This window comes from Callithrix jacchus, chromosome 20, assembly GCF_049354715.1.
Source record: "Callithrix jacchus isolate 240 chromosome 20, calJac240_pri, whole genome shotgun sequence".
Classification (NCBI taxonomy): domain Eukaryota; kingdom Metazoa; phylum Chordata; class Mammalia; order Primates; family Cebidae; genus Callithrix; species Callithrix jacchus.
Window position 1 is genome coordinate 11,680,493 of NC_133521.1, and position 27,612 is coordinate 11,708,104.

Below are 27,612 nucleotides of genomic sequence, written 5' to 3' on the forward strand. Positions count from 1 at the left end.
TCCTTAGGGATTAGCAATCTATGCTAAATAATTACAATTTGAATTTTGGGATGTGCTTTGAAATAATTAAGAAAAAAGGATAGAATGGGGTGGGAGATAGAGCAAATGAGATTGGCAAAATGTTGATAGTTGTTGAAACTGTGTAATGGGCACATAGGGGTTTATTATATGATTCCTTGTACTTTTGTATGTTTGAAATTTTCCATTTTACAATCTTTAAAAAAGGATCATTTAGAGAGCAAGAAAGAGCCCTTGAAAATTAAAAATATGATAGCAGAAATTAAAATTTCAACAGAAGTATCAGAAAATAAGGTTGAAAACATTTGTCTAGAAATTAGACCAAAACAAAGCAACGGAAAATAAGAAAGGAAAAATATGAAATTAGAGGATCAGTCAAGGTGGTCCAATATTTAACTCTAGGAGTTAGAGAATGAGAAACAAAATATCAGAAGGAAAGGGATTATTAAAGAAATAATAAAGACCAGGCACTGTGGCTCATGCCTGTAATCCCAGCACTTTGGGAGGCTGAGTTAGGCGGATCACCTGAGGCCAAGAGTTCGAGACCAGGCTGGTCAACCTGGCAAAACCTTGTCTCTGTTAAAAATACAAAAATTAGCTGGATGTGGTGTCGTGTGCCTGTAGTCCCAGCTACTTGGCAGGCTGAGGCAGGAGAACTGCTTGAGGCGGAAGTTGTGGTGAGCGTGCCACTGTATTCCAGCTTGGGCAACGGTAAAAGACTCTGTCTCAAAAGAAAAAAGAAAGAAATGAGAGTCATTTCCTTGACCTAAAAGGCATGAGTGAGACAGGGTCTCACTTTGTCACCCAGGTGGGTGCAGTAGTGCGATTTTGGCTGGTCTAGGTGCTCTAGGAATCAGGGCTTCCTTGGCCCAATGCTTCAGACAGTGAAACTCATCTTTTGCTTGGTCAGATGTGGTGGTGGCCTGGCTGTTGGGATTGAAAGAAAGAATCTAGGGTCTAACCTGTGCTGATAGACTTCCAACTAGTCTTCCTGTTTTCAGCGTCGCTGTTGAAATGCACTTCCTTCAGAAGTTCCTGCTTCTTGTATTCCTGAGCCTTTCTGGAGATGGTGGCATGGGAGCTCACTTCTTATTGGTCTTCCCCTTTTCTCCCTCAATCCTGCCTACCAGTTAGGCTTCAGTTTTGGTGTGTGTGTGTGTGTGTGTGTGTGTGTGTGTAGACAGGGTCTCACTTTGTCACCCAGGTGGGTGCAGTAGTGCAATTTTGGCTTACTGCAGCCTTGACCTCTCCTCTTGCCTCAGCCTCCCAAGTAGCCGGGACTACAAGTGTGTACCACCAGGCCCAGATAATTTTTGTATTTTTTTGTAGAGATGGGGTTTTGCTGTGTTGCTCTGGCTGGTCTCAAACTCCTGGACTCAAGCAATCTGCCTACATTGGCCTCCCAAAGTACTGGGATTACAAGCATGAGCTTTAGGCTTCAGGTTTTGCTGTTGTTACATTACTTGCCACTCCTTTTTCATCTCTTAACATCTCTCATCTGCTTTTTTTTTTTTTTTTTTTTTAGATGGAATCTGGCTCTGTTGCCCAGACTGGAGTGTAGTGGTGCAATCTCAGCTTACTGTGACCCCTGCCTCCTGGGCTCAAGTATTCTCCTGCCTCAGCCTCCTGAGTAGCTGGGATTACAGGCACACACCACTACACCCAGCTAGTGTTTGTGTTTTTAGTAGAGACGAGGTGTTGGCCAGGCTGGTCTCAAACTCCCGACCTCAAGTGATCTGCCTGCTTTGGCCTCTGAAAGTGCTGGGATTTTAGGCGTCAGCCACTGTGCTCTTATCTGCTCATCTGTTCTTATCTTTCTCATTGACTTGGAGGATTTATTTTTATTGTTATTTTGTTGTCTCCTTTTTTTCTTTTTCTTTCCCTTTCCTTCTTTTCCTTCCTCCCTCCTTATCTCCCTCCCTCTCTCTCTCCCTCCCTCCCTTTCTTCCTTATCTCCCTTCTTTCCTCCCTCCCTCCCTCCCTTCCTTCCTTCGTTTCTCCCTCTCTCCCTTCCTTCCTTTCCTCCTTCCTTCTTCCTCTCCCCTTCCCTCCCCTCCCCTCCCCTGATCTCCCCTTACCTCCCCTTCCGTACCCTTCCCTGTCCTCCCCTCCCCCTTCCTGTTCTTTATTTTCTCTTTTCTGGAGACAGGTTCTTGGTCTTTTGCCCAGTCTGGTGTGCAGTGGCACAATCATAGCTCACTGCATCATCAAACTCCTGGGCTGAAGGGATCCTCCGGCCTCAGCCTCCAAAGTAGATGGGACATCAGGTGCACACCACCACACCCAGCTCATTTTTTTCTCTGTTTGGTAGAGATGGCACCATATTATGTTTCCCAGGCTTGTTTCCAACTCCTGGACTTGAGAGATACTCCCACCTTGGCGCCCTAAAGTGCTGGGATTGCAGGTTTGAATCACTATACCCAGTATATTGTTTTAATTTCTTTATAGGCATTCCAGTGAGGCTGTGGGAAGGAGCCAAGTGCATGTTTTGAATCCACCATGTTTGAATGGAAGTTAATTTGTTGTGTTAATCATTAATTTTTGTATGTTTCTTTTCTTAAGGTTTATTTGAAAATCAAATAAAACAAAATTTAATATGGAAAAAATAATTTCTTCTTAAAGTTTCCTTTGACTGTTCTCACTCAGATTGGTTTGTTTATACCTTCCATGAAGTACTTTGGTCCTAGGAGACTCCTGCTCAGTTGAGCATAGAATTCTATACTGTTTTGGGTCTTACTCTAAGCACTGGATGTCTGCTTTTCACCTAATTAGATTATGGAGTCTCTGAACACAGGGTGATATCTTAGTCTGCTCATTGATTACCTTATGGCTCCTTATGGTTGTGAACTGAATAAATAGTTTGCTGATCAAAATAGACTACTCAAATTTGTATTACTTTGTTTTTATATGTATTATATGTGCTTCCTGTTTGATGCCTTCTCAGCCTATTGCTCAGAGATTGGTGGGAAGGAATAAATGTAACAGGTAGACTTTGGGGGTAATACTGATAAGTTAAAAATATCATTCATTTATAGCTTCGAGGACATTTTACTGAAATTGCAAATGTTCTATTTAGAAAGAGGAGAAATGGAAACCTGACTAGTCATTATTCTGAGGGCGGGAAATCTGGAGTGTGAGTTCTGAATCAGGTTTCTGTAGATAGCCCGCTTCACAATGGCTTTGCTAAATGTTTTACTGGTAAACAGGTACTCCTGTTTATTTTCAACTCTTGCCTTTCAGCACGGGATAGCTACAATTGTTCAGAGTATGCCTCTCTTGTATAAATAACAATGCTGTCATTTTCTCTAAAGTCACGCTTTTTATTAAAGAAACCCTTTAATAGTCCCACATATTCTGTAGTTATGCATTTCTGTGAGTGCTTACTGACCCCAGCACAGTGTTTAATAAATTATTGAACTCTGAAGAACCTTTGAGAAGCAAGGGCTTTATGTGACTGAGCGGCAGACATGAAAAAACGCTATCCTCCAGAGTATCTAACAGACAGAAATAGAGGCTTGATCAGACAATATAAGCACCGAGTGAATGATGGTAATACCATGAAATATTTACACCCATAGAGGATGCTCGGGTGGGGAGGAGAGTGTGTGGGTTTTTATCATTTTGGGTTGAACCTGATACCATACAACTCACCACTCTATGATCTTGAAAGCAAAACAGAAAGAAAGAAAGAGTATGAGAGAAAGAAAAGGAAAAAGGAAAACAAAATAAAGAAATGATGAATATTGATTTGATGATATTTTGTTGTTTGCATTATCTTATCACAAAAGCAAGGCTCCTTTTGTAGACAGGAACCTTACCAAGACTCAAGTTTTAATCAGTCCTTAGCAGAAACTGAAGGTATCTGAAGTGATTTCTTGCTGCCACAATTTTTTAAAGTCTTGATTTAATCAATATCTCATGATTTACCATGTCTCAAAAGCTGTCATTTTATTAGCTGTAAAAATGGAGACTTCAAGAGTGAAGAACTGAATAGCCTGATATGATCTTACTTTTAAACAGGATGTGGATCTATTTATTTTTTCATGGAATGCTATTTTAAATTGACTTGTGATTTCTTTAATAATGATCCACAGAGAAAATTAGCATAAAGGAAGAAGTGTCTGAATTATTTAGGATAGATTTGGAAGATATTTATCCCAGCTAACATATTTAGAGATTGCCTAATATGTTATGGCATTGAAAAGGGCTAAAACGAGTGTACCGACCAACTTGTTTTGCATCTGTGCCCAGTATTTTGTATATACCTTTTTTAAAGTAAGGATGAACCTTTTAAGATTGCATGGTGTTATCTAACATTATTAAAAGTAGTTACTGTTGGTGATGAATAAAGGTTGACAATAATGTGCTTTATTAAATTTAATTTTACTCATGATATGCTTTAAAAACCTGCAGATTGTGTTAGGGAGATATTTTAATGTTGTGTATCTGTTTTTTGCTTTTTAGTTGTGGAAGAAAGAATCAAATTATGTATTAATAAGGAAGCTCAGATTGACCATAGACATTGGCCCTTCAAGGGGATCATCTGGCTTTAGAGACTTTGGTCTCCTTTGAGTACCCTGGATGTTTGGTATGCATGATGCTAGACTAATGCATGATTGCATTGACCGCCTGATTACAGTGACCTCAATCGGCAAGTTTCTGTCACTTGTAAAGCCAAGGTAGTAATGTTCGGAGGGAAATTCTCCTCGGCAACTGTAATATTTTGTCTGTAGATTGCAAATGAGGGAATTTTATAAAGGCTTTATTATTTGTAATACAGGAACCCATTGCATACAAAGAATTTTTTAGTCTAAGGACCCAGTATTAGTGAAATGTGACATGGATCTATTTGTGAAAGGATGTATCCAGTTGAAACAGCAGAAGCAAGATTTATTTGTATGTGTATTATATTTGTTGTCAAAACGATGCCCTGGAAAGAACTGGGATTTTCGAGTTTGATGTGAATTTAAAGCCTGTCTTTGCCTCTTAGTTGTTTCACTTTCAGCAAGTCCTGAACCTAAGACTCAATTGTTTCTCTCAAAGTGGGGTTCATGATGATTTACTTCGCAGATTTGTTAAAGCTTGTAAGCATTCAATACAGCACCCAGAGGCGGGAGGCACTCAATGAATATTAGCTCCTTTTTCCTTCCTCTTCAGCTAAACCAAAAAGGCTTTATCTAGAAGGTAATACTTGTAGCAACTCTGGCTTGATGGAAGGAATGAGTCAGTGAACTAGAAGAAGGGTCCTCAGAGCTTGTGGATAACCATGTGAGAAGGTGAGAATGTGTGTAGTGATGGGAGGGTGTGTCCAGACAAATGGACAGATAAAGAAAAGAGGGACTGAGTTCACTGACTTGTAGAGGCAAATGCAATATTGGTGATGGGACACATCATCTGAACTTCCGCTGTCATTATCTGCTTCTCAAAATTAGAGCGGAGAGCATATGTAAACTTGAGAATTTATTCTTCTTGTCTTCTTGAACATCTCTCTTTTAAAATGCAAAATGTTAGAAATGTTTGATTCGATATAGGGCCAATAAAAATTTGTCTGTTCTTATTTTTAAAAATTTATTTTGAGACTCAGTTTTACTGTGGCCCAGGCTAGAGTGCAGTGGCATGATCTCAGCTCACTGTAACCTCCACCTTCAGGGTTCAAGTGATTCTTGTGCCTCAGCCTCCCGAGTAGCTGGGATTTCAGATTCCTGCTACCAAACCTGGCTAAGTTTTGTATTTTTAGAAGAGTCAGGGTTTCACCATGTTGACCAGGCTGGCCTCGAATTCCCGACCTCAAGTGATCTGCCCACTTCGGCCTCCCAAAGTTCTGGGATTATAGGTGTGAGTCACCACGCCTGGCCTGTGTCTTCTTAAATTTTACCTCAGATCATAATACTTCGATGGAAAATACATTTCTAATACTTTTAGTATGATGGGTACCAATATCAGATTTCCAGCTGCTTCCCACATGTTCATTTTGCAGATTTTAACTGAGGCTTATATATGCTCAGGGCTGTACCATACTCTGGGGATTCAGAGGTAACAGACAGACCAGAGTCCCTCTTGTCATGGAGATTAACATTCTATTAGTGCAAGAAGGCCAGTAAAGAAGTAAACTGTGGCTGGGAGTGGTGGCTCACGTGTGTAATTTCAACACTTTGGGAGGCCAAGGCAGGTGGATTTCCTGAGGTCAGGAGTTTGAGACCAGCCTGGCCAGTATGGTGAAACCCTGTCTCTACTAAAAATACAAAAATTAGCTGGGTGTGATGGCAGGCACTTGTAATCCCGGCTACTCAAGAGGCTGAGGTAGAATCGCTTGAATCTGGGAGGCGGAGGTTGCAGTGAGCTGAGATCATGCCACTGCAATACAGCCTGGAAACTTCGTTGCAAAAAAAAAAAAAGTAAACAGTCTTTAAGGTAGTAAATAAGTCCATGTCTAATAGCGATAAGCAGTATGGTACGTTCATGACTGAGGGGAGGTAACGACTTTAGATACAGTGGTTTGAGGTCGCCTTTGATGTGAATGCTAAAGGATGACAAGGGCATTCATTTTCAGGCTGAGGGACAAAGCTCTGAGGTGCTGGAAAGCCTTACAAGTAGAAGGAACAGAGGTGGTCAGAGGCCAGAGCTTAAGGAGAAGGAAATGAAAGGGCAAAGGAGTTAGGCCAGATCATGCTAGGGACTTTAGGCTGTGGTCAAGATTTTGATTTAGTTCAGTCCCATTGGAAATCACTGGAGTGTTTTAAGGTAGGGAGTGTGTGAGTGGATTGACCGAATCTGATTTGCATTGCATAAAGATCACTGTGGCTCTGTGTGGGAATGCTAGAAGGCCAGAATAGAATTAGGGAGAAATATTAGGAAAGGGATGTGCTGATGGATTGGCCCACAGGTGACTGTGGAGGTTGACTGAAGAGGAAGGATTTAAGATACATATTGTAGGCAAAGCTGCCAGGATTTACTTTTAGACAGGATAAGGAAGTTTGAAAGGAAAGAAGAATCAGGGAAAAATTCCAGGCTTTTAGCTTGAGTAACTAGATTGTTTTTTGTTTGCTTGTTTGTTTGTTTTGGAGACAGGGTCTCACTCTGTTGCCCAGGCTGGAATGCAGTGGTGTGATTGTGGCTCACTGCAGCCTTGACCACCCAGGCTTCAGCAATCCTCCCACCTTAGTCTCCTGATTAGCTGGGACTACAGGCGTGAACCATCACGCCTGGCTAATTTTTTAAATTATCTGTGAAGATGTCTCACTGCGTTGCCCAGGCTGGTCTCCAACTCGTGGGCTTAAGTGATCTGCCCATCTTGGCCTCCCAAAGTGCTGGGATTACAGGTGTGAGCCACCGCCCTGGGCTGAGCAACTAGGTTGTAACCATTTACTGAGACAAGAAAACAGGAAGAAGCAGGTCTAGGGTGAATCAGGTGCTATCCCTTTGGACAGTCACATGACTGGTGTCTGTTTGGCACCCAAGGGAGCATCAAAGAGAGGGAATCTGAAGGTCAGGGCCAGAGATAGAAATCTGGGGAGTCATCTAGTATCTAGCTGATGGGTTAAAGCCTTAGAAATCTTCTTGTTGTTCTTTAGGTTGTAATGAAGTTTTAGGTCCCAGCTTCCCTGAACTGGAGTGTTTTTCCTTCACCTTTTTCGATCTCTGGGTTGCACTGCCAGACTGTCTCCAAGCCCAACAAACACGTTTCTTCCAGGCAAAAGCAGAAGATGACACACACCATGAGCCAGATTTTCTACGACAGACTTGTAAGGAACAAGATTATCTCATTGTTCCTCCTGCTACTTAAAATAAAGGTAATATTGATTTTATAGTAGCAGTTCAGGTCCTAAGGCATGATATTGATTAAGTGTCTGATGAGAATTTGTAGGGTAGCCTCCCAGACCTGTAGCTAAAGGGCATCTCCCCACTGGACCAGGCCTCTGTGCTGACCTCCACTGTTATAAGAGGTGTTTTTCTTAGGAATGCTTAGCCCTGTTTAGTCTAGGCACTGTCCAGAAGCATTTATTTTACCTGATGGATGGCTCAATTCAACCTATTACCGTAATCTGACCTTAAAGATGGGAGCCTCATGCTTTTGTTCTTAGTAAATGTGAAGACTCATTTTGACACTGTATAGAATTATTTTCTTATTAGTAGCAGATTTCATGAATTTTCTGCTACAGAATTTGCAATTAAAATGCTATAATCTGACTTTCCTCTTTTTTTTTCACCTTGGAACTTGGCTTTATGGATTTTTTTTTTTTAAACAGGGGAAGATAACTCTTTTCATGGTGTCACTATTAAGCCCATGGGACTCCTCAATTTTTTTTGTTGTTGTTGTTTGAGACGGAGTCTTGCTCTGTCGTCCAGGCTGGAATGCAGTGGCGTGATCTTGGCTCATTGCAGCCTCTGCCACCCTGGTTCCAACAATTCTTCTGCCTCAGCCTCCTGGGCAGCTAGGATTGCAGGCGCATGCCACCACACCCAGCTAATTTTTGTATTTTTAGTAGAGACGGGTTTCATCATGTTGGCCAGGCTGGTCTTGCACTCCTAACCTCAGGTCATGTGCCCGCCTTGGCCCCCCAAAGTGCTGGGATTACAGGAGTGAGCCACCTCGCCTAGTCTCAATTTTAATGCTACATTAAGGAGCGTACATTTCTTGTAGTTATTGTTATAAGATGCAGTCAACCTAAAGGTCAGGTTTTCTATCATTTACAGATCAGATTCTGAAGATATCTTGAATACAATTTAATAACAATCAAGGGATAGATTATTCACTGGCCTGAAGTAGAGAAAGAATTCCCAGAAATCATCTAAAAACAACTGTTTCATATAAAACGCTTTTGACTTTCTATTGTAATATGATTCATATATTTTTCTCCTGTGTCTAATTCTGGCTGCATTGTTCATGGGGTTGATGTGAGGATTCAGTGAGTTAATATAGGCTAAGGTGGATAATATAATGCCTGACATATTGTAATGTCAATTTCTGTTAACTACTGTTAGTTGCTTTAACGTGATGTTAGTTGCAAACTCCTTTTACATTATCCAGCACAGGCCTGGGCACACACAGTATAATATTTAAGGAGATGCTTAATGACTGATCGATGTCTCCAACATTTGGGGTTTCCTTCCACATTTGCAATAGCATAGCTTGTTTTATGTCTTTTCTAAAATAGTCTAGGAACCTGACATCCTTTGATCCTTCATATGGTTACACTCAAAAGGAGCCATATGAATTTTGACCATTTGCACATCTGCCTATCTTCTTGGTTAGCTGCCAGATTGAGCTCAGGTTTTAAATCCTTTGCAGTTAAAAGAGGTAATAAATGTTGACATTCCTGGTACAGTGCCTGGCACAGAATGTGTAAATACCATTTGATTCGGAAACATGACTAATGGTCAATTCTCCCTCTAGGGAGATAAAACTAAGGAGTGATGTTGTGGCTTTTTTTGAGTTAGGGGATGAAAGAGTTATTTCTTACCCGAGTCGAAGATGACACGGGGGATCTAATGCTTCTTTTAAATTTCCCTTTTCATGCACAAAGGGGCAACTCCATGTAGCAGGACCTTGATGGAATGGATAGGCAGCTTTATAAGTGGAGAAATGGGTTCTGTTTAGCTTATGAGCACAGAGTCATTTTGGGGGTAGTTTATGAGTCATCTGAAATATGCATTTAATCTAGATTTGTGGCCTACTGGTGAGGCTGTTGCTTTTTTATGATCTCAAATGTCTTGTCCATGTCAAAACTTGCCTTGTTTTTTTGTTTACTTGGAATCAGAAAAATGTTCACAATCCCCCTTGGAATTCCTCCTCAAGTGTGCGTTTGGTCACGTCACCCCTGGCTACCACCAGTACATGACTGTTTATTTTGGATGTCCTTTTCTGATGTTCAGCTAATTTAACCCACCATGAAGTTAATCCTTGCTTCTTTGGAAAAGTACACATTTACTTATTAGCTGCTTTCAGAGACATTTGCATTTTCGTGAAAGCGTGTATATAATTCCATTGACTTTTGGACTCATCTACCCACATATGCAGTGGACGCCTTTTAAAAGTCAGGATTCAGAGTAAATCAGAACTGTCTTGAGTTAGCTGAAGTTCTCTTTAAGGTTAATAATAAACACATCTGTGACAAACATGGGAAAGTGGTATCGTATTCTTATTATGTCCATTTACCTTTCCTTCTTCTAGGTGAGAGGGAGAGATGAAAATCAAGCCGTGTTGGAATTCAAGTTTGCACCTTGTTTCTGCGCATTTATAGCATACCGATTGGAAGCATGGCTGCCAGAGCCGTATTACTTGGGCTTGACTACTAGCTCTGTCACTTACTCACTGTTTAACTTTGGGCAGAGTACTTAATTTCTCTCACCTCAGTTTCATAACCTGTCAAGTGGGGATAATTATACTAACCACCACTGAGGGTTGTCATAAAGATCGAATAAGTTAATTCAGGTAAAGAATTTAGAACAGAACTTAGTACATAGCAACTGCAATACAAGCGTTAGACATCATTTTTATTAGTGTTTAGTAATTGCATGAATAAAAGCGATGAAAGTCTAAGTTATTAATCAGGGACATTTATCTATGAGACACTGTAGGCATTAAGTCTAGCCCTGTGGGTTTCTATTAGTTAGGGTAGGTTACTGCTGCAACTTACCCTCGCTTGATATGATTTTTGCTGCAAAAATTACACTAAAATAGTCTATAATGGCTTAAACATAATAAAATGTATTTCTTGTATATGTAACAGTAATGAGTAGGTAAATAGGGTGGTAGGGCATTTTCCTCTCTGTATTCATTTAGGGATCTAAGCTGAAGGAAGCTCTGCCGTCTTCCACACATGGCTTCTAAGGTCACCTTAGGTTATCTCTGTTCCAGCCAGCAAGAAGGGGAAAGAGCTGGAGAAATGTGTTTAGGAGTTTTTTTTTATGGGTTAGACCTGGAAGTGGCACTCATCACTTGTGTTCACATTCCATTGGCCAGAACTCAGCAGGAAGAGGAGGAAAACAACTGCCACTCATCTCAGCCACAGAGTTTTTCAGGGGCCTCTAAAAATGTATGAGACTACAAAAAAATGTATTGAATCCAAACTCCAAACATAAAATTGCAGAATTGAAATGAATAAATGTTTATAAAACACAGCCTGATGTCAGCATCCAAAGTTGTTACATTTTGTATGCAAAAAAAAGTTACTATATTTGAAAATATTTTGTAACTTGGAATTTGTAATTTCCAAGAATTCCCAAGTATCATCCAGTGATTGCTGAGAAATTATAGTAATAATTGAGTTTCTCAAGGCCAAATAAATTCAAACGAAAAATACTCTCAGATTATTTTTTATTGCAGAGAAACCTATTAATGTGAAATGTGATATAATTTGTTTATTTTGATGTTGAGTGAAGCCTTCAAAAGTAGCAGGATCATGGGTTACAGAGGTCTTAAAACAGTCTTGTTGATTCCTGTTGTATGCAGACACATTTTGATTACTTTGAAAAGGTGTATGTTGAAGATAACTAAACACATTTTGCATTTGAGCTCAGAAAATTTCCCCTTTAGACTCCCCTTTCTTTTCTTTTTCTATTTTCTAATAAAATATTTAGTGCTGTGATATCCAAGAACATGAATGACACTGCATTGAATAACCCAGGTGCTTGGTCTGGTGGATGCCAGTGCCAGAGAGGAAAACTGCCCTATTTTTCAGTTATCACATTTCAAGGCTAGGCTTTGGTCTTCCTTCTGAATCATTCCTGGCTTCTTGGATTATAGATTCTTAAATTCTTCTATTCTCCTAACGCAAGGCACTTCTGAATGGGTGTTTGTGAGATGTAGTTTGAAAAACCACTTACTGTGATGGATTTTTGTTCTTCTGTTTTTGGCCCTGTGATACACTTTGCTGTTGTCCTGCCAATTGGAATTTGGTTTATAAATTACAAAAGCAAACTGTCCAGGATAGCCCTAAAGAGACTCTGCTGTAGGTTGGGGCTATGATAGAGATTTTCTTGAAAGGGATTGTCCATTAAGAAATAGAGCAACTGCTTCTGATGATTAAACATTGCAGGCGTCTCTGAAGGTGGAATGTGGGGAACTTCCGGTGAAGGAAGGGGATAGAGAGGGAACTAATATTTATTGTTTCTCCTACAGTCATCTGCATCTCAGTATAGGACATCTTTGTCTTTCTAATTGTTCAGACCAAAAATCCTGGAAATATCCTGGACTCCGTCTTTTCTATTCCACATTTCATTCATTAGCAAATTCTGTTGCATCTATCTTCAGAATACATTCAGAATCCAGTCACTTCTTACAACCTCTCCTTCTGCCATCCTTCTCCAAGCCACTAGCCTCACTCTCGTGAATCATTGCAATTTCTTGCTAACTAGTCTCCTTGCTTCTTTTCTTGCCTTTCTGTACATAGCAACCAAAGTGAGTCCTCAAAAACAAAAAAAGACCATCTCTGTTTTCTGTTCAAACTCTTATGTTTCCTCAAAATGTTATATGTAGAGTTACCATATAATCTATCAGTTCTACTCTGAGTTACCAATAGAAATGAAAATGTATGTCAATACAAAACTGGTACGTGAATGTTCACAGCAGCATTATTCATGATAGCCAAAAGTGGAAACAACCCAAATGCCATCCATTCCGTTATATGGACGTGTCACATTCTAATTCTACATTCATCATTGACTTAGTTAAATCATTCATTCATTAACTCAGTGATGAATGTAGAATTAGAATATGGCATATCCATATAATGGAGTATTATTTGGCAATAAAAAGAATGAAGTACTGGCTTCATGCTAGAAAATGGATGAACTTTGAAAGCATATGCTATGTAAAAGATGCCAGTGACAAAAGGCCATGTAGAATAGACAAATCCACAGAAGCAGGAAATAGATAAGTGATTTCCAGGAGCTGGGGAGAGAGGAACAGGGAGTGACTGCTAATTGATACAGGGCTTCTTTTGGGGTAGTGAAAATGTTCTGAAATTAAGTAGTAATGACGATTGCATAACTATGAATATACTTTCTGGCTTGTACACTTTTTTGAAGGTGAAAATTGTGTGGTATGTCAACGATATCGCAGTAAAGCTGCTATTATAACAAAAACAACTTGTTTGGCTTTCTTTCTGATCTTTTCCCTGAATTGTTTCTGACCTCTTCTCCTACTATTCTTCTTTTTCTTTTTAATCCACCCAGACTGGCCCTCATTTGTTCTAATAGGCTGGTGCTTCCTGCCACAGGCCTTTGTATTTTCTCTTCTCTCTTTTTGTAGAACTTTGTTCCCCCAGGTATCTGCATGGCTGGTTCACATGCTTCCTTTAGTTCTCTATTTAAACATCCCATTCTCAGGAGACTTTCTCTGATTACCTGAAAATAGCACTCTGTATCTTGTGACTTGCTGGTAGTCTCTGTTTCTTTTATCCTGTTTTATTTTTCTCTGTATCATCATCATGTGATACACTGTTTTGTTTTTTGTCTGTTTTCCTTCATTAAAATGTAAACTTTATGAGGCAATAACTTGGCTTTGTTCATTACTGTATCTGCAGTAATACATACCACATCTCTTTTTACTGAACCATTCATTAACTCACACCTGTGATCTCAGCACTTTGGAAGGCCAAGGCAGGAGGATCATGAGGTCAAGAGATCGAGACCATCCTGGCCAACATGGTGAAACCCTGTCACTACTAAAAATACAGAAATTAGCTGGGGGTGGTGGCGTGTGCCTGTAGTCCCAGCTACTTGGGACACTGAGGCAGGAGAATTGCTTGAACCTAGGAGGTGGAGGTTGCAGTGAGCCGAGATTGTGTGACAAAGTGAGACTGGTGACAGAGTGAGACTCTGTCTAAAAAAAAAAAAAAGACATGGATTTCCTTGGCACTAGTGTAGAATTGGGATTAACTGTATTTGCAGAAGGAATATTCAGTGTGTCTATTCGATGCTACATTAGAAATCATCAGCTTGGAAACAGTCTCTATGGGAAAAGTAATTTTGGTTCAAAGGGTAGAATGGAACTGCTCAGAGGTTACATGGTCTTTTATTGTCATATAAATCTTGGTACACAGTTCCTACTTTTTAAACCATTAGCATTATGCTAATATATAAAGTTTACCACTTTTCATATTTGTCTTACCGATTCAAAGCCTTTAGTTCTATTCAGTCTTAATTTACCTCCTATCTGCTCTTCCTTTCCTCCCTTGGAAAGTTCTTAAGGTTTAATTTTGAAGGAGCTTCTGTCAGATGATTATTGGGAAGCAGCTGATTACTTGGGCCTTTGATTTTATTTGAAGGAATTCACATTGAGATATACCTATTTTGTGGTTATTTAGAAAGGCCATCGTAGGGGGAAAAAGTAAAGAATAAAATATGTATGTGCTTTCAAAAAGCAAGCATTTAGTTTGGGGAGCCCTGAAAATGTGATTTCTTCTATTCTTGTTTTCCTACTTCCAAGCATAGGTGGAAGATAGCGTCAGTTTCCCTGAACGCCTAAGTTGAAATGTACTAGTCGCTAGGTGGCAGTGAAGTATCACTCTCCACACAGCCATGCCATAGAACACTTTTGTTATCTTGCTCCAGCTGACTGGATTTCTAGGTGTCAGGGAAATTGTTTTATTGGTACAGGGCATAGTGTAATATATTCCTCTCCACCCTAGGCAGCTATTTAATGCCCTGAAACATGCACCTCTTGTGGCCATGGCCTGTTAACTACGCTTATTTGGTGTAATAATTAGCAGAATTTCTCACTAACAGGGGTACTTACCAACACCTCACATCTTCTCTGTGTTTTTGTACGTGATGGATTGTACATTCTGTGGAGAAAGTTGGGAGGGTCAAAGCATAACCTCTGCCTAACAGGGCTACTTTCTGCACATTTGTTCAGAGTAGGTTTATATTAACTTGCTTTTGAGCTTCTTCAGACCGGAATCGTGTGTAACATAAACACATTGGAGCTTTTATGTAAGGACCTAGTGAAGGTTTGTAAACACAACACTGTTAATTTTCTAACTCATAGAATGACAGAAAAAGAAATGAATAGCTGCTGGAATAATTGGATGACACTTGTTCCTCAGAACTCGGTTGGAAGCATGTCATAGGAACAGTGGGTCTGCCACAAGCCCCACATTTTAGGTTAAAATCGACGAAGAAAATTACACATGGAATTTTTATTTTTTCCATGGTCATAAGTTTGGCCCCATTTAATTCTCTGTGGTTTTTACAAGCCCTCATAGGCTCCTAATATGTCTATAGCAACAATTTTCAGGTTTATTTTAGAACGTGGTTAGAATTAACTGACAGAAGACCGAACAGGAGAAAATAGGTTTAAAGCAGGAAATACTTTAGTTGGGCCACTAATGTACCCTCGATGACCTTAGGCAAACTGTTTGCCTTCCCTGTGCTTTGCTTCTCTCATTTCTTAAAATAGAGATTATAATATAATATTGCCCTTTTGGGTCTCCTACACCAGGTGAAAGTGAAACAATAACTCTTTAATATACCTCTGCTTATATTCGAAGCTCCAGGTAAATGTAAGATGTCGGTATAATTACCTAAGAAAGCTTAGAGGATTTTTCTTTGTTGATTCCAAGGTGAGTTGTAGAAATTCCAGAGAATGGATGAATGTAGTTTGAGGGCTCAGACTTCTGTGTCTGTGTAGATAGTACCTATTTTCATGCACCGTGGCCTGGCTCTGTTTCCAAGGTTTAAGTTCCATTCTTTTAACTGTGTATCAACTGTTTTCATTTGGTTGTTCTGCTTTAATTAAACCCTTTATGTATGGCTGGATTTAGTTGTAGGAAACAGAAACTACGTGAGATATGGAAATAGGTTCATATAAAGTCATCAGGAGGACCAGAGATATGGGCTGAAGGTGGAGCCTCCAGAGATGGGCTTCTGAGACAATATTACAGACTGGCTTGCCAGGGTAGCTGCTCGTCTGTCACACTCGGGAAGGGCTGAGAATCAGGAGTCATTCCTAGAACTGCTGATTTGTAAGAACACACAACCGCAGTCGTACTTGGGATCAGGAAGTTACCACCATTACAACTGGCATTTGAGAACTACAAAGTTAATGGCTAGATTCTGGAATGTTATTGCCACATGACTGTTACCTGCGAAAAAAGTTGAAACAGCAAGGTGACAGCCTCCATTTTATTTTTGACTTCTGATTTTCATGTGCTGCCATTAAATTGGTGAAGCTTGTTTCTCATCCAGAACTCAAGCTGCAAAAGGGTTTGACAAATGTAGTGTTTACCTTTTCATCCTCTGCACCAGAGGAAGGCACAATAATGGGATATTGGAAGGGTGTTGAGTGCCACCATCTACCTCTTCACCCAGCATGTTTAAGATAAAATATCTTAGTCAGGTGCAGTGGCTCATGCCTGTAATCTCAGCACTTTGGGAAGCTGAGGCAGGCGGATTACCTGAGGTCGGGAGTTCAAAACCAGCCTGACCAACATGGAGAAACCCTTTCTTTAGTAAAAATACAAAATTAGCTGGGCGTGGTGGTGCATGCCTGTAATCCAAGCTACTCAGGAGGCTGAGGCAGGAGAATCGCTTGAACCTGGGAGGTAAGGGTTATGGTGAGCCGAGATCGCTCCATTGCACTGCAGCCTGGGCAACAAGAGCAAAACTCCATCTCAAAAAAAAAAAGGAATCATGAAAATAAATAAAATAAAATAGCTTTACCTCCAACTCATATTGCATTTTCTGTCCAGCATAACAACTAGCTTAGTGGGACCCTCAGTAGTTGTGTTAAAGATATTGACTTCCTTATTTCTGTCTATGGCCCCACCTTTCCCAGTCATGTGTCTTGGTGCCATATGAAATTTCAGATCCACCTACCTACCTGCAACTCATGATTCCTTTTCCTTTTCATTGCTGTCTCCTTGTTCGGGTCCAGCTCCTGTCTGTCTGCCTGGGCTTTTTCAGTAGTCTCCTTATCTGGCCTTTGGCCTCTGGTCTTGGTTTCTTTCACCGTAACCATATTATAAGTAGATTGGTGATTAAAAATCAGAACAACAAATAACAAACATGCTTGCATTGTGTTCCTGTCCTACTCAAAAGCTTTTGGAGGCTCCTCATTACATGCAGGATAGAATCCAGACTCCTGAGCTTGACTTTCAGAACCTTCCATAATCAGGGTGCAATCTATCATTCCAGTCTTATCTTCCATTTTCCCCCTGCTGGAACTGAATTTTAGCCAAAAGGTCTAATCAGTGATGTCTGAGTGTCTTGTTCTTTACTAACTTTTCAGCTCTGCTACCCTTTTGCCTGCTTTTAATAGTCTGTTTTCTTTTCTCATTTATTCGTTCCTTTGATAGCTTAGGCACAGGGTTTTTTTCTCCTTCATACAGCATGGTTTACCAAGGCATCTTCATTTTATTACCTGTATTGTTAGTTTTCTTTTTATAACTATATACCTCCTGCCTCTTTTTATGTAGACAATGTAAATATTTGTTGTGGATTGATTTGTTGATTTTTCGTCCTTTAGACATCTACTTGCTTGGGAAAAAGGGGATGGTAGAGGGTCAGTCTGGGGGCTGAAGCGATACTCTGGCTGTGTGATTTCATCCTTTTGATTTCTATTGAAAGAACAAATTAACTATTTGCTTTGAGCAAACTAATGCTGAGTTTTGTGGATTTGGTGTTTGAAAAGGGTCCTGGGAGGGAAAACCCTGGAGTTGAGCTCCTTATCCCTGTTTGCCAGGCTGGATGATCTCCATGTCTATACCACTGCATTGCAGTTTGCTTAAGTGTGGGTTGTGAAATAGCAATGGAATTTGTCTGTGGTTTCTTGCCAGAGAGGAGGAGGAAGAAGTATTCTGAGTAAATCAGACATGCAAATTAGTAAGGCCCATGGGTCTTAAGCAAATTACACAATAAAATCCAAAGAAATTCACTTTGGCTTCTTTCTGCTTTTTGTGTGTGTGAGAAGGCAGCTATTATATATTTGCTTTAGGCCAGAGCTTCACAATTTTTTTGGCTTCAGGATCCTTTTATACTCCTAAAAATTATTGAGGACTCAAAAACTTGTGTTTATATGGGTTATACCTATCACTATTTACTGTACTAGGAACTAAAACAGGAATTTTTTTAAAGCCTTTATTCATTTAAAAATAGCAATACAATCCCTTCATTACAAGTTAGCATAACATTTTTTGTGAAAAATAACTCTTTTCCAATGTAAAGAATTAGCAAGAAGAATGCCATTGTTTTAGTTTTCTGCAGATCTCTTTATGTGTAGCTTGATACTGGATTCTTTTTTTTTTTTTTTTTTTTTTTTAAATTTTTTATTGGATTATAGGTTTTGGGGTACATGAGCAGAGCATGCAAGACAGTTGCGTAGGTACACACATGGCAGTGTGCTTTGCTTTTCTTCTCCCCTTCACCCACATTTGGCATTTCTCCCCAGGCTATCCCTCCCCACCTCCCCCTCCCACTGGCCCTCCCCTTTTCCCCCCAATAGACCCCGGTGTTTAGTACTCCCCTTTCTGTGTCCATGTGTTCTCATTTTTCATCACCCACCTATGAGTGAGAATATGCGGTGTTTCATTTTCTGTTCTTGTGTCAGTTTGCTGAGGATGATGTTTTCCAGATTCATCCATGTCCCTACAAACGACACGAACTCATCATTTCTGATTGCTGCATAATATTCCATGGTGTATATGTGCCACATTTTTCCAATCCAGTCTATTATCAATGGGCATTTGGGTTGATTCCAGGTCTTTGCTATTGTAAACAGTGCTGCAATGAACATTCGTGTACATGTGTCCTTATAGTAGAACGATTTATAGTCTTTTGGATATATACCCAGTAATGGGATTGCTGGGTCAAATGGAATTTCTATTTCTAAGGCCTTGAGGAATCGCCACACCGTCTTCCACAATGGTTGAACTAATTTACACTCCCACCAACAGTGTAAAAGTGTTCCTTTTTCTCCACATCCTCTCCAGCATCTGTTGTCTCCAGATTTTTTAATGATCGCCATTCTAACTGGCGTGAGATGGTATCTCAATGTGGTTTTGATTTGCATCTCTCTGATGACCAGTGACGATGAGCATTTTTTCATATGATTGTTGGCCTCATATATGTCTTCTTTCGTAAAGTATCTGTTCATATCCTTTGCCCACTTTTGAATGGGCTTGTTTGTTTTTTTCCTGTAAATCTGCTTGAGTTGTTTGTAAATTCTGGATATCAGCCCTTTGTCAGATGGGTAGACTGCGAAAATTTTCTCCCATTCTGTTGGTTGCCGACCCACTCTAGTGACTGTTTCTTTTGCCGTGCAGAAGCTGTGGAGTTTCATTAGGTCCCATTTGTCTATTTTGGCTTTTGTTGCCAATGCTCTTGGTGTTTTGTTCATGAAGTCCTTGCCTACTCCTATGTCCTGGATAGTTTTGCCTAGATTTCCTTCTAGGGTTTTTATGGTGCCAGGTCTTATGTTTAAGTCTTTAATCCATCTGGAGTTAATTTTAGTGTAAGGTGTCAGGAAGGGGTCCAGTTTCTGCTTTCTGCACATGGCTAGCCAGTTTTCCCAACACCATTTGTTAAACATGGAATCCTTGCCCCATTGCTTGTTTTTGTCAGGTTTATCAAAGATTGTATAGTTGTATGTATGTTGTGTTGCCTCCGGTGCCTCTGTTTTGTTCCATTGGTCTATATCTCTGTTTTGGTACCAGTACCATGCTGTTTTGATTACTGTAGCCTTGTAGTATAGTTTGAAATCCGGTAGTGTGATGCCCCCCGCTGTGTTCTTTTTGCTTAGAATTGACTTGGCTATGCGGGCTCTCTTTTGGTTCCATATGAAGTTCATGGTGGTTTTTTCCAGTTCTGTGAAGAAAGTCAATGGTAGCTTGATGGGGATAGCGTTGATTCTGTAAATTACTTTGGGCAGTATAGCCATTTTCACGATATTAATTCTTCCTAACCATGAACATGGAATGTTTCTCCATCTGTTTGTGTCCTCTCTGATTTCGTTGAGCAGTGGTTTGTAGTTCTCCTTGAAGAGGTCCCTTACGTTCCTTGTGAGTTGTATTCCAAGGTATTTTATTCTTTTTGTAGCAATTGCGAATGGCAGTTCGCTCTTGATTTGGCTTTCTTTAAGCCTGTTATTGGTGTAGATGAATGCTTGTGATTTTTGCACATTGATTTTATATCCTGAGACTTTGCTGAAGTTGTTTATCAGTTTCAGGAGTTTTTGGGCTGAGGCGATGGGGTCTTCTAGGTATACTATCATGTCGTCTGCAAATAGAGACAATTTGGCTTCCACCTTTCCTATTTGAATACCCTTTATTTCTTTTTCTTGCCTGATTGCTCTGGCTAGAACTTCCAGTACTATATTGAATAGGAGTGGTGAGAGAGGGCATCCTTGTCTAGTACCAGATTTCAAAGGGAATGCTTCCAGTTTTTGCCCATTCAGTATGATATTGGCTGTTGGTTTGTCATAAATAGCTTTTATTACTTTGAGATACGTTCCATCGATACCGAGTTTATTGAGGGTTTTTAGCATAAAGGGCTGTTGAATTTTGTCAAATGCCTTCTCTGCGTCAATTGAGATAATCATGTGGTTTTTGTTTTTGGTTCTGTTTATGTGGTGAATTACGTTGATAGACTTGCGTATGTTGAACCAGCCTTGCATCCCTGGGATGAATCCTACTTGATCATGATGAATAAGTTTTTTGATTTGTTGTTGCAATCGGCTTGCCAATATTTTATTGAAGATTTTTGCATCTATGTTCATCATGGATATTGGCCTGAAGTTTTCTTTTCTCGTTGGGTCTCTGCCGGGTTTTGGTATCAGGATGATGTTGGTCTCATAAAATGATTTGGGAAGGATTCCCTCTTTTTGGATTGTTTGAAATAGTTTTAGAAGGAATGGTACCAGCTCCTCCTTGTGTGTCTGGTAGAATTCGGCTGTGAACCCATCTGGACCTGGGCTTTTTTTGTGAGGTAGGCTCTTAATTGCTGCCTCAACTTCAGACCTTGTTATTGGTCTATTCATAGTTTCAGCTTCCTCCTGGTTTAGGCTTGGGAGGACACAGGAGTCCAGGAATTTATCCATTTCTTCCAGGTTTACTAGTTTATGTGCATAGAGTTGTTTGTAATATTCTCTGATGACGGTTTGAATTTCTGTGGAATCTGTGGTGATTTCCCCTTTATCATTTTTTATTGCATCTATTTGGTTGTTCTCTCTTTTATTTTTAATCAATCTGGCTAGTGGTCTGTCTATTTTGTTGATCTTTTCAAAAAACCAGCTCTTGGATTTATTGATTTTTTGAAGGGTTTTTCGTGTCTCAATCTCCTTCAGCTCAGCTCTGATCTTAGTAATTTCTTGTCTTCTGCTGGGTTTTGAGTTTTTTTGATCTTGCTCCTCTAGCTCTTTCAATTTTGACGATAGGGTGTCAATTTTGGATCTCTCCATTCTCCTCATATGGGCACTTATTGCTATATACTTTCCTCTAGAGACTGCTTTAAATGTGTCCCAGAGGTTCTGGCACGTTGTGTCTTCATTCTCATTGGTTTCGAAGAACTTCTTTATTTCTGCCTTCATTTCGTTGTTTACCCAGTCAACATTCAAGAGCCAGTTGTTCAGTTTCCATGAAGCTGTGCGGTTCTGGGTTGGTTTCTGAATTCTGAGTTCTAACTTGATTGCACTATGGTCTGAGAGGCTGTTTGTTATGATTTCAGTTGTTTTGCATTTGTTGAGCAGTGCTTTACTTCCAATTATGTGGTCAATTTTAGAGTAGGTGTGATGTGGTGCTGAGAAGAATGTGTATTCTGTGGATTTGGGGTGGAGAGTTCTGTAAATGTCCACCAGGTTTGCTTGCTCCAGGTCTGAGTTCAAGCCCTGGATATCCTTGTTGATTTTCTGTCTGGTTGATCTGTCTAGTATTGACAGTGGAGTGTTAAAGTCTCCCACTATTATTGTGTGGGAGTCTAAGTCCTTTTTTAAGTCATTAAGAACTTGCCTTATGTATCTGGGTGCTCCTGTGTTGGGTCCATATATGTTTAGGATCGTTAGCTCTTCTTGTTGTATCGATCCTTTTACCATTATGTAATGGCCTTCTTTGTCTCTTTTGATTTTTGTTGCTTTAAAGTCTATTTTATCAGAGATGAGAATTGCAACTCCTGCTTTTTTTTGCTTTCCATTAGCTTGGTAAATCTTCCTCCATCCCTTTATTTTGAGCCTTTGTGTATCCTTGCATGTGAGATGGGTTTCCTGGATACAGCACACTGATGGGTTTTGGATTTTTATCCAATTTGCCAGTCTGTGTCTTTTGATTGGTGCATTTAGTCCATTTACATTTAGGGTTAATATTGTTATGTGTGAATTTGATACTGCCATTTTGATTCTAAGTGGCTGTTTTGCCTGTTAGTTGTTGTAGATTCTTCATTATGTTGAAGCTCTTTAGCATTCAGTGTGATTTTGGAATGGCTGGTACTGATTGATCCTTTCTATGTGTAGTGCCTCCTTTAGGAGCTCTTGTAAAGCAGGCCTGGTGGTGACAAAATCTCTGAGTACTTGCTTGTTCGCAAAGGATTTTATTCTTCCTTCACTTCTGAAGCTCAGTTTGGCTGGATATGAAATTCTGGGTTGAAAGTTCTTTTCTTTAAGAATGTTGAATATTGGCCCCCACTCTCTTCTGGCTTGTAGTGTTTCTGCCGAGAGATCTGCTGTGAGTCTGATGGGCTTCCCTTTGTGGGTGACCCGACCTTTCTCTCTGGCTGCCCTTAGTATTCTCTCCTTTATTTCAACCCTGTTGAATCTGACGATTATGTGCCTTGGGGTTGCTCTTCTTGCGGAATATCTTTGTGGTGTTCTCTGTATTTCCTGCAATTGAGTGTTGGCTTGTCTTGCTAGGTGGGGGAAATTTTCCTGGATGATGTCCTGAAGAGTATTTTCCAGCTGGGATTCATTCTTTTCGTCCCCTTCTGGTACACCTATCAAACGTAGGTTAGGTCTTTTCACATAGTCCCACATTTCTTGGAGACTTTGTTCATTCCTTTTTGCGCTTTTTTCTCTGATCTTGGTTTCTCGTTTTATTTCATTGAGTTGGTCTTCGACTTCAGATATTCTTTCTTCTGCTTGGTCAATTCGGCTATTGAAACTTGCGTTTGCTTCGCGAAGTTCTCGTATTGTGTTTTTCAGCTCCTTTAATTCATTCATATTCCTCTCTAAGGTATCCATTCTTGTTATCATTTCCTCGAATCTTTTTTCAAATCTTTTTTCAAGGTTCTTAGTTTCTTTGCATTGATTTAATACATGATCTTTTAGCTCACAAAAGTTTCTCATTATCCATCTTCTGAAGTCTAATTCCGTCATTTCGTCACAGTCATTCTCCGTCCAGCTTTGTTCCCTTGCTGGTGAGGAGTCTTGGTCCTTTCTGGGAGGCGATGTGTTCTGGTTTCGGGTGTTTTCCTCCTTTTTGCGCTGGTTTCTTCCCATCTTTGTGGATTTGTCCGCTGGTCGTCTGCGTAGTTGCTGACTTTTCGTTTGGGTCTCTGAGTGGACACCCAGAATGTTGATGATGAAGTATTTCTGTTGCTTGGTTTTCCTTCTACCAGTCTAGCCCCTTCGCTGTACGACTGTTGAGGTCCGCTCCAGACCCTGCTTGTCTGGGGTGCACCTCTAGTAGCCGTGGCACAGCGAGGGATGCTACCAGTTTCTTTTTCTGCTCTCTTTGTCCCAGGATGATGCCTGCCTAATGACAGTCTTTTGGATATAGAGGGGTCAGGGAGCTGCTTGAGGAGACAGTTTGTACTTTATAGGGGTTTAATTGCTGAGCTGTGCACTCTGTTGTTCATTCAGGGCTGTTAGGCTGCTGTGTTTGATTCTGCTGCAACACAGCTCATTAAACAACCCTTTTTTTTTCTCAAATGCTCTGTGTTGAGGGGTTTGGACTTTATTTTTGGATGTCCGATCAGGTGTCCTGCCCAGCTCAAAGGCAGACTAGCCACTGTTTGGCTGCCGAGGCTCCGCCCTGCTGTTATGTGATTCGCGCTGTTCCTGCCGGCTCTGCTGTGGTCTCCGCCACGCCCTGCGGCGGAGTCTCTTTGTTGTAGCGTGTTGCCTCAGCAACGGCAGGCTGCGTCAGCAGTGGGCGTGTATCTCAGTAGGGACGGGTTGCCTCGGCAACGGCTGGCTGTGTCAGCAGTGGGCGTGTATCTCAGTTGGGGCGGGTTGCCTCGGCAACGGCTGGCTGCCTCAGCAGTGGGCGTGTATATCAGTTGGGGCAGGTTGCCTCCGTAGTGGTGGACGCCCCTCCCCCACAGAGCGTCTCGGACCGTCTGCCCGGGATACTTTGAAATCGCGGTTTTGTTCGTCCCACTGGGTATCCCAACCGATCTGTCCCTGCAATCCCCTGGGCTGGGCTACTGTGCAAGTCTCGTTCAGTCTCAAGTCCAGCCCTCTCAAGTCTCAGGTTGCCGGTTCAACAAGGCACCCGGACAAGCGCGCCCTGTGGGGATTGCTGGGTAGGGCCGGCCGCCGCCGCCGCCCCGGCTGCCGGCTTCGCCAGGCAGACCTACTGCCTGGCGTCCCGTGTCTTTTTATACTTGGGAGTTTCCCCGTTCTGTGGGCAACAAAGATCAGTCTGGAAATGCAGCACTGACTCACCGTTTGCGAATTCAACGCGGGCTCCAATCCTGGGTTGTTCTCACAGCGCCATCTTGAGTCCCCCGATACTGGATTCTTACCCTGACTTTTTGTTTCGTCATTATAATACAATGTTTTGATCGAAGTATATGAACAAAATCTGGCCTCACACAGACAGTAATGGAAAAAAGGAGTATTTTCATTTCTTTTTTCAGCTATTAAATGTAGATATTCTTCTTTGATATTATTTCAAAACTTGTCAAGTGATAGTTTTTTAAAATATTTTTGTTTTTAATTGACAATAATTATATTTACAGGGCATGCTGTGATGTTACATGTACAGGTTGTGGCATGATTAAATCAAGCAAATTAACATGTCTGTCACCACACATACTTACCATTTCTTTGTGATGAGAATACTTAAAATCTATTTTAGCAATTTTGAAATATACCATTGCTATTAACTAGTCAGCATGCTGTGCAACAGATCACCGGGACTTAGGTCTCCTGTTGAACTGAACTTTGTACCCTTTCACCACCATCTTCCCGTTCTTTGCTCTATCCCACCAGCCTCTGGCAACTACTGTTCTGCTCTCTACTTACATGAGTTTGACTTTTTTAGATCCCATATTTTAGTGAGATCTGCACCTGGCTTATTTCACTTAGCATAATGCCCTCTAGATTCGAGATTCATCCATGTTGTCACAGATGACAGAATTTCCTTTTTTAAGGCTGAATATGATTCCATTTTCTTTAGACAAATGATAATTTCTTAAAGGTTACTTGCAGTATAGAATCTGAAGCTATCCCACTTAACTTTCCTACTTTGTTATATTAAAACCTGTTGATCTCTTTTGCACTTTGACTGGATCTCTTACATTCACATGATTTTGTAACATTACGTTTTGATCATTTGGAAAATTATTATGTCACTGAGTTATACAGATCTTCCAAATGTTCATGCATTTCATTACGCAATGTAAAAAAAAAAGGTCACACTCATCAGTTTCACACTGATCTTATGGTAGAAATCTTTAAGTATTGGGAAGCCCCAAGCTCAAGGTAGCAAATAGAAATTTTCCAAATTTCTTATTTTTCTGAAGTTTATCATTGGCATCAAGCATGGTCAGTTGTTTTTTTTGAAGTGGCAAGCTCGCTTTATTAATTGTTGAGAAAATGTCTGCCAAATACTCAAGTCTGATTAACCAGAAAAAAGTCAGTCAGCTATTTTTTCAAATAAAAATGGTGTTCCATGGGGATAATTCAGCCCAGAACTCACATCACACACGTACGTTTCTTTGAGACAACCATTTTACTTCAGTATTTATCAGAAGTACTTTATGTATGTTTCCTATTTTGTCACATAGTATAGTGAAAAGATAGCTACTTAAAGCTGAAAATTTAATAGAATTAATAATTTTTCCTGCTTCAACAAGGACATGCTTAAGTGAAACTAACTTCCTTTTTCTTCTTTCTCTTTTTAATGGAGTGCATGATAAAGAATATAGTGACTAGTAAGTTTTTGAGGTCTATTATAGCAGCCTGTTGACTATCGTTAATAATAATGTATATTTCAAAATTGCTAAAATGGTAGATTTTAAATGCTTTCACCACAAAGTATGTGAGGTGATGGATAAGTTAATTAGCCTGATTTAATCATTCCACAATGTATACATATGTCAGAACATCACCTTGTACTCCATAAATATGTATTACTTGTCAATTAAAAGTAGATATTAAATAAACTAAATACTAGTTTAGTTCAGTACTGCTGGCTCGATTAGTCATAAGGCACCTGCAGTTTTACCCAGCATTCTTTTAACATCAGTGGAAATGTCCACACAGTGAAAAAAGCAAACAATAGTATTATTATGAAAATAGTATTGATATTGATCTTGTAGAAACTTTGTCAAACTACTGCAGTATACCAATTAGGAAGATTTGAGCAGTTAAAAATTCAGAGTGGAATAAGAGTTTTATTGGTTATATCTTTAAGGCCAATTTCCTTTTTCACCTTGAAACTTAGGCTGAGGCAATCTAGAGGAGAAAATTTCTCTCCTGTCCTGGGATTGCTGTTAGCCCAGGGTCAGAATTCCTGGGGCCTGATTTTTTGAATTTAAGAAGCATAGGGATTTTTTTTTTTTTAACCTGCCTTTGGTGATAATAAATGTTTAACCTAAATCAATGTGATTGTGGGTTTTCTTTCTGAATTGTTTTTGTTAGAAAAATAATGAACAACAAGTGCTACAGAGAACAGTTGTTTGTGAGATGACGGAGAAGGTAATTGAATCTCCTGTTTGGGACATTAAGGAAAGCCTTCCCTAAAAAACTCATTTTGAGCAACTTGGGAAAATTCTTTCAGTCAGTTGGCCTCATTTGTAAGCCTTTAATTGCTTTATTTGTTTGTTTGCTTGCCTGTTTATTTATTTATATTTGGAAGGCAATCTTTCTGCTTCTTGAATGGCTTTCAGATCTCCGAAATAGCATCATCCCTTTGCTGGTGTGAATATAGCCTAGACTTGAGGCAGCAATTAACTGATCATGTAATAGAAGAATCCCAATTTTCCAGTTTCTTTTTTTAACTTCTTGGGTGGTTGGGGCATATCGTTGAAACAATTATTACATTTACTCAAGAGTTTGTCTTTTCTATTAAAAAAAAATTCCATCTAAGTGCCTTACGGTGAAGAGGAGGAGATTGTGTAACTGGAGTCTCCTCTTAACTGGTCTTTATTGTTAAGGAAGAGTGATCCCTTTGTGTTTCAGCTTGGCACACACAAACGTTTTTAATTTAACAGTACAGCTCCTTTAATAGATCAATTCTCTATTGTGGTTTGAATTTGGTGCACTCCCAATTTACTCTGTATGCTACGGGCTTCCTTGAAGAAATTGGGGCAGAGATGCCGAAGAGTCATTTTGGGTACAATTTAGAGGTTGTTTATTTATGTAAATGTAAGGAGTACAAGTGCAGTTTTGTTACATGGATATATCGTGCAGTGGTAGAGTCTGGGTGGGTTTTTAGTGTA

The 27,612-nt window shown here is 40.1% G+C and overlaps 1 protein-coding gene across 5 annotated transcripts in view; it reads left to right on the plus strand.

Moving 5' to 3' along the window:
• The window catches only part of FTO (FTO alpha-ketoglutarate dependent dioxygenase), a 431,427-nt gene that overhangs the window by 54,267 nt on the left and 349,548 nt on the right, over positions 1 to 27,612 (plus strand). The gene's annotated exons all lie outside the window — the stretch shown is intronic.